At 40.3% G+C, this 13,918-nt stretch overlaps 1 protein-coding gene across 2 annotated transcripts in view; it reads left to right on the top strand.

Moving 5' to 3' along the window:
• Positions 1 to 1,027: 1,027 nt before the first annotated feature.
• MET (MET proto-oncogene, receptor tyrosine kinase) overlaps positions 1,028 to 13,918 on the top strand; it is a 172,632-nt gene continuing 159,741 nt past the window's right edge. Inside the window, exon 1 of one of the 2 annotated variants that reach the window (XM_060244858.1) lies at positions 1,028 to 1,217. The gene's annotated coding sequence lies outside the window, so the exon portion shown is untranslated. The remainder of the gene's footprint in view (positions 1,218 to 13,918) is intronic. The other variant, XM_060244856.1, reaches the window with a different exon arrangement.

Below are 13,918 nucleotides of genomic sequence, written 5' to 3'. Positions count from 1 at the left end.
CAGGGGCTATATAGCATCTCATGAGACAATTTACTAATCTCGAGAGCATTCAGAATGTTGGTGGGCTCATGATGCAGATAAATCGAAGAATTTAGGCACTTCTCCTCAATTACAACGGCACTTTGCCCTCTGTCTAAAATCCCACGCACTTTCCTCAGTCTAAAACCCTCGATTCCCTCAAGGCCACCCTTTTAAAAAGCGGCACACGGGAAAATCGAACATTAAGGTGCTGACCGATGGTCATCAAGACGCTAGGGTCTCGTTCAATTTATGCCTGAAACTTGCATGCCCTATGCAGCTAAAAGAAAAAGTCCTAGGAAGTTTATTTCTCTGGACCTCTGTTTTTATGCCGGACCTTTTTTTATTTTTGGTGGGGCGCTCGATTTTAATATACATCGTTGGCGGATGGTAACGGCTGAAAAGTTAAGAGCCACTTGCTTAAACGCCGTTTCCCGCCAACTGGGACACGTTCTCTGGGTAAGAAGGTTGGCCTAGTTGAATAGGCATTCCGTCACGGAATCCCGGGTGTGAGTGGGCAACTACTGAGGGGAAGGCGGCTAAAGTCTCAGGCTTCTCTCGGGACAATGAGAGGCTCGTGAACAATGGCCGATCGCAGCTCTTCCTTGCGTTGGTTTTTTCCCTAAGCTCCTGGGGAAGCGTCTTTCTCTCGGCAGGGGGCTTTCGCCGCGCGCTCCGGCGCACGGGAAAAAGGCGAGGCGGCCGGGCACAATTGGCGAGGACCCGCGGCGCTGGGAGCGGGCGACCCGCCTGGTGGAGAGGGGGGCGTGAAGAACCTCCACGTGTCGCGGCCGGAGCAAGGCGAGCGGAGGGCGTCGCGCGGGAGGTGGCGGGCTTTCCTCGCCGCGCGTCCCCTCCCCTCCTCCCCTGGCGAAGCCAAAGGCTCGTGCTCTGGTGAGTCACCGGCAGGTCAGGACAGCCGCTCGGGAAGGGAGGGGCGCCAGAGGCTGGCTCGGGTTTGCCGCTGGGAGACGCCACGGGAGCGGCACAGAAAGAGGAGGAGGGGGAGGCGACCGCGGAGCCCAGCCCAGCCAGCAAGTGCTCTCAGTCAAGCGCCGGCGGCGTCTCCACCTCCTTCCCTCCAGGTGGCTCGCTTGAAGGCGAGAGAAAGCGGCGCGCTTCGTGCTGGCGGAGGCGACCGCGAGCGAAGGGATCCAGATGTGGAGTGGCCAGCTGCGCCTTCGCCTCCGCAGAACGAGGTACGGATTAAAAATTTCTTCAAAGATCCCCGGAGGGGGGTGTGTGTTGCGAATGCCAGCCGAAAGGAAGGGGGAGAATACTATAGCTGCAATGCACCAGCCGCTTGTCCTTTTTTTGTGGCTTGATACAGCCCGATCCTATGAGCGACTTCAGTGGGTTTGACTCGCGGAATTCGTGTGTGTAGGATTGCAGTCTTCTGGGCACACGCTGTATGTAACGCTCGTTGATTTCTATAGAATTGAGACCCGGTGCTTAATCCCCACCGCCCATTTTCAGTGCCAAGGAAAAATAATAGCAAGGTGAGTGCCTCTGAGCATGGACAAAGTTATTTCCTCTCTTCCATCTCACACCAGGACTTATTTTGGATCAAAGGAAACGATCGTTGAGCAGGGTTGAACCCCCGAGCGCCTCCTGTTTGAGTCGTTTGGAGGAGTGGGGTGGTGCTGTTCCATTCTGAGTGACCACTGCTGTTTCTCTGGAGCAAGCGACTGCTGATGCCTTACGCACAGTAGGCTGTGGCTGTTGATTTCTAAGGAAACCAGTGGCTGGAATTTTTGGCAGGCTCTGCTCTGGAGAAATGCCTGGACTCAGCTGGGATCTCATTGCCAAGAATCAGTTCTGGATCATATATAGTGGCACAACAAGAGAAGATCTCTTAAAACTGGGTAAAGGGCATGTTCTCTCACCCTGTTTGTGCATAGCTGAAGCTAAGGGGTGGGGCTTCTAAATCAGGTGGGGGAGTATCCAGGTAGGTTCTCTTTTTAGAAATTAACCAACAAAGATCTGTGCAGTTTTCCTTTCCCAGAATCTGCCTTAAATATATGCTTGTTGGTCAGAGTACACCTACAGCACAATACTCTGCAGGGGTACTGATGTCAGTGGGCATAGACTGGAGTAACTGCTTAGGATTGTTCTGCTACAGCTGAATGCTATGAACGGTTACTCCAGTCTGAATTCACTGAAACGAAACACTCCTAATTCCCCAGATCTAGGGTGATTTGAGTCCAAATGGGGAGGCGGTAATTTAGTAAGTGTAAGGAAAGACTAAACTCGGAATATTTTTTTCTGACTGTCGAGGTTCAAGTCTGGAATGTGCTATGCAATAGTAAATGAGAGTGCCTCTGAGCATAAGCAGAATTCATTTCTACATCGGCCGGTAATCCATAGTTTAGCCTATTGTGGGGAGGGACAAAACTTTCTACCTATCTCTAAAAATTGCTTGCAGTAACATCTTTTAGAGTCTGATGTCATGATTTTGATTCCTGACTGAACTGTAGTGCAAGGGAACCTGTGGGATCTATGTACATGTAATTTTCAGTGTGCTTTCTAGAGAGAAAGAGGATGGAGGAAGAAGAAATGTTAAGCTGTGGGGAAAGAATCCAAATCTTTTTTTCTAAGAGATGATTGAAAGGAGATCCTGGATGAATCAGGAGTGATTCTCCCCAGGAGGAATGGAAGAGCAGGATGCAACAGAGAGAAGGGACTGTAGGGCTGCTTGCAAAGAACTTTTGGTGACCTGCAATCTGACTCAGCCTGTTGGTGGGAAAGAAAGCTGGCAAAGGAGGAGCCTGATTGAACCCACGTTATTTCAGGCAGCCTCGCCCAGAGGGAGAGGGTTTTTTCAATCCGCCTTCAGGTAACGACTAGGTTGCTGCTTGCTTAACCAGGGTTTTCCTAAAACAGAGTATCTTTCATCTTGAGATAGCTTGATATATATGAAACCCTGAGTATAGTGGGTATCTGAGAAAGAAAGCAACTTTATATGTCCTTTACGGGAAGGACTTGAATTTATTTCCTGTTATTGGGACCCTGTGGCTAGATTTCCAGAAATATCTGGGTTTCATGCCAGTGATCTTCTTGGGAGCACAGTCTACACCTGAATTCCATCAGCCAGGCTTAAAACTGGTTTAAACAGAAATTTATGACTCGCAGTTTATCATTACTCCAGAATAATGTCTTCAATAATTCTATGACACTATGCTTCATGATATGTGTGTTGCAGCCTTAATCTTTACATTATCATAGTCCAACTAATCTTTGGTTAAGAATTCCAAATGTCTCCACAAAGAAACTTGGGAGTCTAGCAGTGTTCTGGCAAGAAAAACTGTGATTTATTAAGACTTATTTCAGTCTCTCAAGAGACTAAGGCTTGTGCATATGTTAAAATGTGTGCTGGTTTGCACTTCTCTGGCTCCTTCTAGCTGAATCTTTTATTTGAGCAAAATGTTATCAGACCTTTCAGATAAAGAATTCCTCTCTCAGGACAGAAAGAAAGCCAAAAAACTAGCAGTTGCTAAAATTTACTTGGAAGCTTCAAGCATGGACATGCTTGTGATTCGTTTAGAAAACTTTAAAAACAACAGAAAAGACTGTCTCCTAAAATAGTGTGTGTGGGGAGTTTAATGACATTAAAACCTTATTTTGTCATGAAAGTTAGTTTTAAAAGGGGAGAAACTGATATTAGACATCTACATGCTGTAGTAAAATTCAAGTTCAGATGCCTGTTGAAGAATACATTCATGGCAACTTAGGTGTATGCAATTTCACTTATGTTTGGAATGCTCTTTAAAGCCATGAGTGCTATTTTTGTTTTAATGCAAGTAGTGCATTGGCTAATATGGTTTATAGAGCATAGCTGCAATATTCTTCCCAATGAAGGGACTGGCATCACGTCATTTTATTGATTTCCATTGAACACTGCACTTGATTTTTATTTGTTAACTCTTGGTTTATACTCTGTAGTAGCCAGTAGTTCACAGCAGGAACAGCAATGGTGATGAGAGAGAAGGGCTTACAGCCTAAAGATATGGCTCAGAACAGAATTACTTGGAAAATAATTCCAGTGAAATCAATGTCAATTACTTCTGTGTCTTAGAATTATATATTTGGAGGAGGTGGGGGATGAGGAACAAAGGAAAGACTAATGAGACTAAAGTACATCATAGTGGTATAGAAGTGATTGTATTTTTAATGTGTAACTGTTGATAGTTATAGCACTAAATAGACACGATGCAGTATACATACTGTATGATGCAAGGTATTGCTCTGCAATATAGCTGTGTGAAGGTTCTTCATATGAAGCATGTTTCAGCAGGTATGTGCAAGCATCTGCCTGGCCTTTTCCCATTTTTTTCCCTCTGATATATTGCTTGATAATGATGTGAAGCATGTACATACTGGTGCAAGACAGAAAGTACAGAAGTATACTTCAATTTTTTGTATGAGGTGGTTCTGGAGTTTTGTTTTGCTTTGGTGGTGTGCATCTTGATTATGATGGCATGACATTGGCTCTAGTGGAATACTCATTTCAAATGTCCTGAGTTGGGCCAGAATCCACAGAAGGGTAAAATTGATGTTATGGATTGTTCTGGGGAGGGACGGTGGCTCAGTGGTAGAGCATCTGCTTGGGAAGCAGAAGGTCCCAGGTTCAATCCCCGGCATCTCCAAAAAAGGGTCCAGGCAAATAGGTGTGAAAAACCTCAGCTTGAGGTCCTGGAGAGCCGCTGCCAGTCTGAGAAGACAATACTGACTTTGATGGACCAAGGGTCTGGTTCAGTATAAGGCAGCTTCATATGTTCATATGATTATCTTGGAATTTACAGTAGATTTGAGAAGTTAAAATAAATAGTTTGGAGATGCCTTAAATCCAAGCTTATTGGGACTTGTGGCTGTAAACCTCTCTCTCTCTCTCTCTCTCTCTCGGCTTGGCTTCGCGAACGAAGATTTAGGAAGGGTGCAATAGTCCACGTTTGCTGCAGGCTCGCTGGTGGCTGACAAGACCAATGCGGGACAGGCAGGTCCGGCCACAGTGGCTGCAGGGAAAAGTCTGATTTGGGGTTGGTGCTGTAGCAGTGCGATTCTTCCTCAATCTCCTTTTGTCCTCAAGACCAGCTATGCGTGCGTTCTCAAAGGAAGAGACAGCCTGGTGGATGGTGTGCCTCCATGCTTTGCGATCTGAGGCTAGGTCAGACCACTGGTGATGGTTGATGTGACAGGTGCTAAGGGATTTCTTCAAGGAGTCCTTGTACCTCTTCTTTGGTGCCCCTCTGTTTCGATGGCCGGTGGAGAGTTCGCCATACAGGGCAATCTTGGGAAGGCGGTGGTTTTCCATCCTAGAAATATGCCCTGCCCAGCGCAGCTGCGTCTTCAACAGCAGTGCCTCGATGCTGGTAACCTCTGCCCGCTTGAGGACTTCAGTGTTGGTCACAAAGTCACTCCAGTGGATGTTGAGGATGGTGCGAAGGCAGCGCTGATGAAAGCGCTCAAGGAGTCGCAGGTGATGACGGTATAAAACCCACGATTCGGAGCCATAGATGAGGGTTGTCATCACAACCGCTTTGTAAACATTGATCTTTGTGCCTTTTTTCAGATGCTTGTTGCTCCACACTCTTTTGTGCAGTCGGCCAAATGCATGGTTTGCCTTTGCCAGCCTGTTGTCAATCTCCTTGTCGATCTTGGCATCTGAGGAGATGATGCACCCCAGGTAGCTGAACTGCTGGACTGTCTTCAGAACTGATTCACCCACAGTGATGCAGGGAGGGTGATAATCTTCCTGGGGTGCAGGCTGGTGGAGAACTTCTGTCTTCTTCAGACTAACTTCTAGGCCGAATAGCTTGGCAGCCTCTGCAAAGCAGGACGTCATATGCTGCAGAGCTGATACCGAGTGGGAGACGAGTGCAGCATCATCAGCAAACAGTAGCTCTCGGATGAGTTTTTCCATTGTCTTGGAGTGTGCCTTTAGTCGCCTCAGGTTGAACAGGCTGCCATCGGTGCGATAGCGGATGTAAACCACCATAATGGATAAAAACACATGGCATGGGCTTATGTGTTAGAATGTGTGCTGTTCCAGATTTCTGTAAAGGACTCCTTGTCAAGTAGGTGGAGATGACAAAATCCTTCATCTAGGAATCTCTCCTCCTTCAGCTGTGTTTGTTTTATTTAGAACATGTATATACCAGCTCTGTCCAAGGCAACTCACCACACAGAACAAGAGGAAATCATAATGTAAAATAATTAAAATTGACAAACTATTAAACTCAGCCCTCAGGTTAAAAGTAGGTTGTAAAAACAGTTTAAAAGATTAAACTCCTGTTTCTCCTAGTGGTATTCATTTAAAACATAACTATATTCCGTTTCCATACAATTTAGGGTCCCTAAGGCAATGAAAATTTAAAAAATCATTAAAACAAGCTTTTGAAATTCATAATATAAAAAATCAATTAAACAAAATACACAGTTAAAACACATACACAGAAAGGAGGGTGAAACACATCTCCCTAGGGAAGGAATTCCATAATTTGGATGCCATGACTGAGAAGGCCCTCTCTTTGGTTACCACCCATCTAGCCTCAGACAGCAAGGGCCCCAAAGAAGGAAGCTACTTGGGAGCCAGTTTAGGTATAAAACTGGACTGATGTGGTTTCTACAATCCATTATAGTCAGCATTCTTCCTGAAGAGTTCTGTACCAGCTGGCTTTACCGGGACCTTGTAATGGTCCCGGTATAGGCAGCCCGGGAGCTGGGATTGGGTGGCCAGAACCGGGAAAGTCCCGGGAAACCGGGACGGTCTGGCCACCCTAGTCCAGAGTATGTTTCTTACAGTTTTGAAAAGTTTTATTAGTTTCAGAAAAGACTGAGGGATAGGGGAAAAGAAAGATGAAAGCGCAATACATTCTGGCCTTGTTTTACATAAAATACTTTCCAAAAACAGAAGGATAATTCTACAGTATTTTCTTTACATAAGTTGTCCCATATTATTTTATCTAAGCTATATATGAACCATTTAAAAATGGATAAATCTTAATATAAATCGTTTGTTATTATCTAATAATTTGACAATTCCAGTAAAGATGAATTTGATAATTCTAGTAAAGGTAAATGTTATAATATAAAATACAGGGGAAAAGAAAAACAAAATCGGTTCACACCAGAGAATCTTAAGAGAATCTTAAGAGTCTTGAGTGTCCAACCAGGCATACAGTTTCATCCAATTTTTTCTTACTTCTTCTTTAGATTTCCCAGCTGGGAAATCAACTGGGATAAAAAGTCCAGCTCTGCTGTCTCTAAAACTTTTCCCACCAAGTCCATTTTTGTGGGAATTTCCTGAGATTTCCATCTTTGTGCCAGAAGGATCCTAGCTGCTGTATTAAAATGTGCCAACAGGTGTCTCATCTCTTTAGAATAGTCCTCTGGAAATATGTTCAATAAAAAAAGTTCTGGTTTGAAATGTATCTGAGTCTTCGTAATTTTCTGTAACATTTCATGTACCATTTTCCAGTAATCTTTCACCATCTCACACATCTACCACATATTGTAAAAAGTACCAATCTGTTTAGTGCACTTCCAACATTTGTTAGACATACTGATATAGATCTTACACGATTTCTGTGGGGTCAGGTACCATCTATAAAACATCTTGCAAAGGTTTTATTTAAAGGTTACTGATCTGGTTAATTTAACATTAAGATTCCACAGTCTTTCCCATTGTTCTAATGTAATATTATAACCAAAATGTTTTGCCCATTGAACCATGCAGTCCTTTACAACTTCATCTTGTGTCTTCATTTGAAGTAGATATGAATATAATTTGGAGATTAGCTTTTCTTGTGGGCCCAAAAGAATTTTATCAAATAAGTAGTGAAGCCTATCGCCTTGTCTTTAGCATATCTGGATTCAACTTGCATTCTCAACCAGCAATTCATTTTAAGGTCCATATTTTCCCATTCTTCTTTGGTTTTCAGTTGATTATCTTTCCCCAACAGATCATCATACCTGTAATTCTGATTTAATTTTAAAAGATTTGGGTGAGTAATTGCTTCTACTGGTGAAACCCATCTTGGAATTTTTTGGTAGATTTTAGGCTTTAACCATGACCAGGTATGATATAAGGATTTCCGAAACCAATGATTCTTAAAATAAGAGTGGCCTTCAAATCTTTGATACCACAAATAAGCATGCCATCCCATAGTCAAATCATGTCCTACTAACAACAATTGCCTCTTGCCTTTCAACAATATCCAGTCTCTTATCCACAGAAGTGCAGATGCTTTATAATACAATTGGCAGTCTGGCAGGCCCATACCTGCTCTTAATTTAGAGTCCTGCAATGTCTTTTATTTGATTCTAGATTTTTTTGCCTTGCCGCACATATTTAATAACCATCTTGTTTAGTTCTTGAAAAAATCCACTATTTAAAAATATTGGGATAGTTTGAGACAAACATTGTAACCTTGGTAAAATATTCTTCCCATTAAAGATAAGTTCAATCATGCCATTTTTCCAAATCTTTTTAAATTTCTTTAAGTAGTTTGTCATAATTATCTGCTTTTAAATTGCTACATCTGTTTGAAATAACCACACCTAAATATTTGATTCTTTTTTCATACAAAAATCCTGATTTTTGCTGGAAGGCCTGAATTTGTTCCGCCGTCATATTCTTTGTCAAAAATTTTGTTTTGTAATAACTAATCTTTAATCCTGCCCAATAGCCAAATTGTTTAATCTTATTTATAAGACAATCTATTGAATCCATTGGTTGTTCTAATATAAAAACTAAGTCATCAGCAAAAGCTCTGAGTTTATATTGTTCATCTTTTATCACAGCTCCCTTTATGCTTGTATCTTCTCTTATTTGATTGTTCAATACCTCTAAGGATAAAATAAAAAGTAGAGGAGACAGTGGACAGCCTTGTCTTGTACCTTTTTGAATGTTGATTACTTCTGTTAGTTCACCATTCATTGTCACCCTAGCATTTTGTGACGATATTGCTTCTACTGCTCTCAAAAAATTTTCACCACATTCCATACTTTCAGTTGCTGTAACATAAAGTGCCAATGAACATTATCAAATGCCTTCTCAGCATCTAAACAAATTAAAGCCAATTGCTTCTCTGGATGATTCTCATAATATTCTAAAATATTACAAACTGTTCTGACATTATCTTTCAAATATCTTTTAGGAAGAAATCCTGCTTGGTCCTAATGTATTATAGATTGTAAAACTTTCTTCAAAAGTTGTGCCAATATTGAAGCAAAAATTTTATAATCCACATTTAAAATTGGACAGTAATGTTTAATATCTTTCAAATCATTATTTTCTTTCGGAATCAAAGATATCGTAGCTTCTTGCCATGAAGCTGGAATTTGGCCTTCCTCCTGAATCTTTTCAATCAGGCATTTAAATGGTAAAAGTAAAGACTCTTCATAAGCTTTGTAAAATTCTGCAGGTAATCCATCTGGTCCTGGAGATTTACCATTCTTTTGAGATGTTATTGCCTCTCCAAGCTCCTTTATCGTTATAGGCTCATTCAAATTTTTTTGTTGTTCTTCTGTAAATTTACTAAGATTATTTTGTTTAACATATCTTCTAAGTCTGTTTTATGAACTTGCTTATCTTCATATAATTTTTTATAAAACTGTTCCATGATTTGACGTATTTCTTGCTTTTGAGATTTCTCTTTATTATTCTCATCTCTCAATGTCGTAATTATTCTTTTAGCCTTCTCTTTTCTCATCCTATAGGCCAACCATGTTCCAGGCTTATTGGCATGTTCGAAATTTTTTTGTCTAGCATACCTTAATTTAATCTCCACCTCTTCCATAGAAATTAAATTCAATTTGTGTTGCATTTCTTTCACCTTTTTTGAAATTCATATTTTGTTGGTTGTTTTTTAAGATTTTTCTCAGCTTCTCCAGTTTGTGACATTAAATTTTGAAAATATTCAGTTTTTTCTTTCTTCTTTTTAATGCTGTATCTAATTGCAAGACCCCTATAAAAAGCTTTAGCAGTGTCCCAAACTACTTGCATCGTTACCTCTTGTGTTATATTCTGTTTGAAAAAAGATTCCATTTCCACCTTAGAGTCTTTAAGAAAATCTTTATCTTTCAAAATTGAAGTATTTAACTTCCATGATCTTCTTATCCGTGAACCTTTTAGTTTTATCATTACAGGGCTATGATCTGAAATGACTCTTGTTTGAATTTCTGTATCCACTAGGTCTTTGATCAAACTTGTAGAAAGCCAGCACATATCAATTCTTGAACAAGTTTGGTGACTAGGGGAATAGTAAGTAAAGTCTCTGGATTTGGGATATCTTGTTCTTCAAACATCCACCAAATCCATTTCTTCTGCTAATTTCCAAAAAACTTATTGGGAGCTGAGGACCTTTACTTTTCATCTGTTCGTGTGTTTTTTTATCCAACTGTCTGTCAGGAACAGCATTGAAATCTCCTATTAAACAGTATTCTACATATTCCAGATTTGATAATTTAAGATGCAAATCTTGAAAAAATTTCTCTTGATGATCATTTCGAGCATAAATATTTGCAAGCAAAATTTTCTTGTTGTCAACTGTACTTTCCACTAATAAAATTCTTCCATCTTCAGAAACAAATTTCAGTTGTGGATTAAATTTATCTTTAATATAAATTGCCACTTCCCTTTTCTTCTTGTACATATCTTTGCTGTAAATAAATTGCCAAGTTTTTTTATTTTTCAAAAAATTTTGATCTTTAGTTAAGATATGAGTTTCTTGTAAACAAATTATGTCCATTTCCATTTTTGCCAAATATCTAAATGTCTTTCTCCTTTTGGCAGGAGAGTTAAGTCCATTCACATTAATTAAAACAATTGAAGCCTTTATAGGTTTTGCTTATCATTATCTTTCTTATCTTTTTTAGAATGCTATCTTGTATGGTATCTCTGTGGTTCTTTTGGGTCTTCTTCACCAGAACCTTCTTTGTCCTGCTCCTCCTCCTCATTCTTTTATTTGCCTTCTTTTTTCTTCATTCTTTCAAAAAAATTCTGAGCTTTGAAAGTGGAGTTAATCCTATATCTGTTCTCCTGGTACGTAAAAAGAAGGCCTTCTGGCATTAGCCACATGTAGAGTATCTCTCTTCCCTCTCAGAAAATCTGTTAATGCTTGATATTCTCTCCTCTTTTGTTTCACAGGCCAAGGAACCTCTCTTAAAATTTTCACCATGTTTCCAGCTATCGCCATAGGTCTATCTCTTACTTGTTTCAAGATGTCATCTTTGGTCTTCTTTCTTGTGAATCTCAAATGAACTTCACTAGGTAATTTATTTTGTCTTGTATAACTCAATGGCACCTGTCTAACTTGATCAAACTCTTCTTCCATCCTCTGAGGAGTCACCTGTAAGATTTCAGCCAAGGCTTCACTTAACATTTTCTGTAGGTCTTCATTTTTCTCTTCTGGTATATTTTGAAACCTCAACATATAGGCCGCTTTATCTACTTCCAACTGCAAAAGTCTGTAGTCTTGTATACTCTGTTTGTTTCCCAGATGTTCCACCTTTTGAATATTCTCCGTCACCTGACCCTCTGATGCCTTTAAGGTTTTATTGGTCTCCACTGTCTGTCTACTATTCTCCATAAACTCTTGTTTAATCTCTGCCATCTGCTCACCTGTATTGTCTACTTTACTTGTCAACCATGTTATAGCAGTCATAAGTAAGCACACTCACAACCACAAGTTTGATAAGGTCTCTTCAACGTTTGTTTTGAAACTCTATGTTCTATTTGTGGCAGGTGAATAATCTTCTCCAAACAATGCCCTTATTACAAAATAGTTCTAAAAAGAAAACAACCTTCTAACTTCTCTCAACAATTTATGCTAGTCAAAACAATGCTCAAAATAATAATAAACAAAACTGTTCACCACAATAGATATTCAGTAGACAAAACAAATGCAGCAGTTCACTGTCCAGTGACTTCCAACAATGTTAATTCAGATGCAAGCCAGCTCTCCACCTCGTCTTTCAAATATCTTCTAAGCACAGCAACTTGCAAGTATAAATTTGTAATCCAGGGCTGAATACCCTATTTATAATCCAAAAATGAGAACCAAAATTGAACAATAAAGCAATAATCCAAACAAAAAAGTGAGAAATCCAGCAAGACCAACCCCCCCCCCCCCAAATAAGAACAAAAAGCAATGAACCAAGTCCAAGAAAAAATAATCCAACCACAGGTAAAAAATAATCCACAGATAAAAAATAATCCACAAGTAAAAAATAATCCAAACACAGGTAAACAAAGGGCAAAAGGAAAAATAAAAACAACCTCAAAAAATTGTATCCATAACATCTACAGAGCTAGATCAGAATCCACTTTTAAAGTTGTAAAGCTATCCATAACATCCACCAAAATAGAACTAGATCCACTTTGCAAGTTTATAAAGATATTCTTCTTACAGCCAAAGATCCTACAATGCAAGATCAGGAATCCACCAGCTTTTAAAAGTTGATTAGAAGGTTAATTAGAGTTCTTATAAATTCAGTCTGAGCACTTCAGTGCTTCAGCTTCTGCTTCAAAGAGTCTTTTAGCCAAACCTCTTTTACATCCATGTATACTTAGCAACAAGCATCCTTCCCCAAAGCCTTTTTCTCCTACAGCAAAATTTGAAATAAGTCAATTAAATTCGGCCATCAAGTCTCATATAAAGTACAAATTGATGTAGTCTCCTGCAGGTATTTCCAATATTTAGGATAGGCAGAAACTTTTGCAAGCCTTGAAAGAGAATGGGAGAGAGTTTCCCACCCCCCTATCTCAGTCTTTTGCCTCACTTAATAATAATAATTTTTATTTATATCCCGCCCTCCCCACCAAGGCAGGCTCAGGGCGGCTCACAAACATGGAAAGTGCTATGACGTACAGTAAATATATTATACAATAAAATACGTTAAATAAATAGATTAATTAAAACCACAACAGATAAGGTGCTATAATACAAAACGATGTATATCAGATGGCTGGATGTCATTTCATGTATATCAGAATATAAGGTGCTATAATACAAAACGATGTATATCAGATGGCTGGATGTCATTTCACTTACTAGATTGTTTTAATGCTGTTAAGTTGGTGTTTACTGTTTTATATTGTTAAATTTAAAGGCTTTTTAACCACTGTATGTTTTTATAAAATGTTGTTAGCCGCCCTGAGCCTGCCGAGGTGGGGAGGGCGGGATAGAAATAAAAATTATTATTATTATTATTATTATTATTAAAGTCTGCAATTCTCCTTATTCCTGCTTCTCAGACATGTTACCCATCCAGAAGAAAATATAGGAAAAGACACTTACAATAGTAGAAGATGTCACTTATCTTGAAGTTACAAACTTGCTTTAAGATCCAGAATGTAGAGTGTGGGAAAGTAAAGAAAAAAAGCCAGTGGCTGACTCTTGCCATTTAAAAATGGCGATCAGAGCAATGAGGCTTGGAAAAAGCGGGATTGGGGAGCAGCCGCCTCTGCCGACACCCCCGATCCACCACTCGGATTCCCCTGCCTTCTGGGCCCCTTCTTGGGCCCCAGAGTCGAGTTGTCCTTCAAGGGGCGACCCCTCAACGAACCGATTTGAAAGCGGCTCAGGACATGACGGTCCGAGCCGCTTTCAATAGCACGCCGCCAAAACCGGAAGTCCAGAGTATGTTTCTTTAAGAGTGGGTGCACCACTGCTTGTTTCAAAACAGGGGCGACTACCCCCTCTCTCAAGGAGACATTTACTATCTTCTGGATCCAGTCAGCTTGCTCTCTGCCTAGTAGATTTAAACAACCAGATGGGCAAGGGTGGTAGGCCTCAGACTTCCTAGAATGCTGTCCACATGTCTTGGAATTCCAGTAGGAGAAAATAATAATTGAAAGAAAGAATGAGCACCACCTTCTAGCCTGGTACTATTGCAC

This window comes from Heteronotia binoei, chromosome 8 (genome assembly GCF_032191835.1).
Source record: "Heteronotia binoei isolate CCM8104 ecotype False Entrance Well chromosome 8, APGP_CSIRO_Hbin_v1, whole genome shotgun sequence".
Classification (NCBI taxonomy): Eukaryota; Metazoa; Chordata; class Lepidosauria; order Squamata; family Gekkonidae; genus Heteronotia; species Heteronotia binoei.
Note: the sequence above shows the minus strand (reverse complement) of the source record. Positions and strands in the feature narration are given on the sequence as shown.